At 46.6% G+C, this 3,038-nt stretch overlaps 1 protein-coding gene across 5 annotated transcripts in view; it reads left to right on the forward strand.

Moving 5' to 3' along the window:
- Positions 1 to 402: 402 nt before the first annotated feature.
- The window catches only part of mvp (major vault protein), a 13,825-nt gene continuing 11,189 nt past the window's right edge, over positions 403 to 3,038 (forward strand). For 2 of the 5 annotated variants that reach the window (XM_082529144.1, XM_082529145.1), the window contains exon 1: positions 405 to 575. The gene's annotated coding sequence lies outside the window, so the exon portion shown is untranslated. Of the gene's footprint in view, positions 576 to 2,392; positions 2,664 to 3,038 lie in introns of those variants that run through there. The other 3 variants (XM_082529142.1, XM_082529141.1, XM_082529143.1) reach the window with 3 other exon arrangements.

The raw sequence follows: 3,038 nt of genomic DNA on the forward strand, positions 1-3,038 counted from the left end.
ACATTGTGTATGTATATAACCTGACAAGAGGCCCATTTATAACATGAAGGATAGCATGTAGTTCATGTGTTTTTCCAGCAGAGGGCGCTACTAACACAACAGCCCTGTCGGGATGTGGGAAATTCCTCCTTCTCCAGAGCTCCTGCGTAGTTACTGACCTGAGGTGCATATTTCTGTGTTTTTCATCATTTATGCTTGAAATGTAATGTTTTTAAATCTTGTTAATCTATGAGAAATGTGGAAATCGGAATTTCGACTTTTGTCCTGTGACTCACAAATTCACCGGATTGTTAATAATAGTTATGGTTCAAAAATATTTTAAATACTGTGTGTGTGTGTGTGTGTGTGTGTGTGTGTGTGTGTGTGTGTGTGTGTGTGTGTGTGTGAGTGAGTGAGAGCGCGCGCGCGTGTGTGTTTCCCGGACCAGATGACTCGCCTCTGCTGATCATTTCCGGGTTTGCAGATCTCTCTCGTCTTTCCCGCAGTGACTGCACTTCGGTCGGTTTTCTCCTCCGTGTGTGAGTCGGGACCCTGAGAGCAAACACAGAGCTGCCTGCTGCCTGCTTCGGGAAGAGGTAAGACCCCGAGGCTGTCTGACCGCTGCAGAACTTTGCTCTGAAATCTCAAACTTTAAAATTCAAATTTTATTTGTCACGTACACAGTCATACACAGTACGATATGTAGTGAAATGCTTGGACAACTGCTCGTGACCTAAAGAGAACAAAAAAGGAAAGGCTATGAATAAGATAGGAAATAAATATGAAAAATTAAAAAGGGTAAATTTAACTAGGAAGGAATAAAATATAAATTAAGGTTAAAAATGAAATAACTGTACAACACAAATTAGAATGAAGGGTAAACTTCCGTAAGTGTCGGAGCAGATTTCTGAACAGCTGAAACAACTGAAGGTGGGGCGTGAACAAACATTACCCCACTTTTAAATCGGCTCATAGTACACCCGAAAAATAGCTTTTAATTGATTAGAATCTGAACTTGAACACGTGTTTGAGTTTCATTTTCAGTCTTCTGTCCTTTTGTTGTTCGCCTTGTAATCGGAAGGTTTCCGGTTCGAGCCCCGGCTTGGACAGTCTCGGTCGTTGCGTCCTTGGGCTACTGATGGTGGTCAGAGGGCCCGGTGGTGCCAGTGTCCGGCAGCCTCGCCCCAGGGTGGCTACAGTGTAGCTGCCATCACCAGTGTGTGGATGACTGGATGTGTAAAGCGTACAAATACAGGCCATTTGTTATCACATCTCTGCTTATTCTCCTTTTAATCACTAAAAAAATCTCAGGGAACATCGAACTAGGTGAGTGCTGCCTCAGTCAAACACAGGGGCTTTCATTCAGAGTGTTTTAACGGAGTTTTGTGGGTTGCCAGGTTTGTAAACCATTCCATTTGTTAAGCGTACATGAGCAGCTGTTTGTGATCCTGCAGAGCCGCCTCCTCTGTCAGAGCTGATCATGTTACAGAGGAGAGGGAGCCACCCTCACATTTCCCATGTTATTGGACAGCCCGTGATGATGAGGTGAATGCTGCCATAAAAGCGCTGCAGGAAGCTGCTGACACCTCTGATACACGTAAAAGATGCTACAGGCTGAAACTGTCTGCGTCTTTACTCTTCAGCTCCACCTCCTCCACCCAGGGCTGGATTGGTGGTTTGGCACCCCTCCCCTATCTTCGCCGTGCCTGTAGAAAAAGTTCAGTGTGGAGAAGATGGAGCTGAAAATCTGAGAGAAAACAAGAAGAAAGTAAAAATAACAGCAGAATTAACGACAACCGTAGTAACAGGTAGTAAGCAGACCTCACAGCAGGCCGCGGCTGCACCAGCTGTGGAGACGTGAGGAAGAGACGAGGAAGATGAGACTAACGTGGTGAGAAAACAGGTGGAGGGAAGCAGAGATTGAAGGATTCGGCTAAATGAATGGCAGCTCTGACCATGAGCTAAGACTCGACTAAGAACTGACCCTGATCAAACCCCGCTTTGATATTTATAATCGAACAAAATCAAATGAAGCGGGCCGCCGGCGGCTTCATCATCCTCCGAGCGTCGCTGTGATCTGTGTGATTGATGGGTGCGAATCCAAAACAAAAGACAACGATTTCAATTTGAACTCGATCACATTAAAAAGTTGACAGTAGAATTTCTCATTTAAAAAGCTTCGTGCTGCGTTATTAAAGCTGCCCGCGCGGCTCCTTGTTCAGACGGCTTCACCCGCGTGTGCGAGGTGGAGGAGAAATACCCTGGATTACACCAACAAAGGTGGATGCAAATACTGTAACATGAGGTCACGTGGTCGGGGTTGGTTTAAGCTGATTGGATGAAGCTGCGGGTGAAGGAGCAGCTTTCACCACAGTCACACCTGCAGCGCTTCCTGTTACCTGCTCGCCGGTTTCATGCTTCCTCTTTTATTGGCTGTACCTGACCAGGACGCAGCCTCGTGCAGAGCGTTTAGAAATCTGCAGACTACAGAGTTCAACGCAGTTTGGACACATCTACCTGTGTTGGTCAAGGAAGTAGTTTCGTGAGGTCACTTCCTGTGACAGTCATGGGAACCGGAATGTGAGGTTTTGTGGTTTAACTCAGAGACACAGGACGCGAGGCCCTGAGCTGCTGTTTGCAGAAACACGCCCTGTGCTCGGCGGCTCCAGATCCACGCCTCCTCTGTGTGTCATCAGTGTTTGCACATTGACTTTATTGTTTTCTTTGTGATTATTGATGATCGGCTGTTTCAGGTCGAGCTTGTTTTTCAGGTCATATGACACTCTGACTTTGAGCAAAGTGCATGCAAATGTTATTGGGCGCACGATCCTGCGGGATTTGTGGAGCCTGCTGTGTCTGATTCAGTCACAAGTTCCTCTCAGACTCCGTTTCAGCTCTTATCTCAGCAGCGTGTGAATGTTTGAGCTGATATCCTGACGCCAGTGTGCTCAGACTCACTCACTGTGTGATGTGTTTGCTCTTCAGGGTTGTGGATTCAGCAGAGGACGAGGTTTCGTGTTTCTGGTCGTGGCTCATAAACATGTCGCCAGAGTCTTTAC

This window comes from Aulonocara stuartgranti (assembly GCF_965226115.1).
Source record: "Aulonocara stuartgranti genome assembly, chromosome: 4".
NCBI classification, from domain to species: Eukaryota; Metazoa; Chordata; class Actinopteri; order Cichliformes; family Cichlidae; genus Aulonocara; species Aulonocara stuartgranti.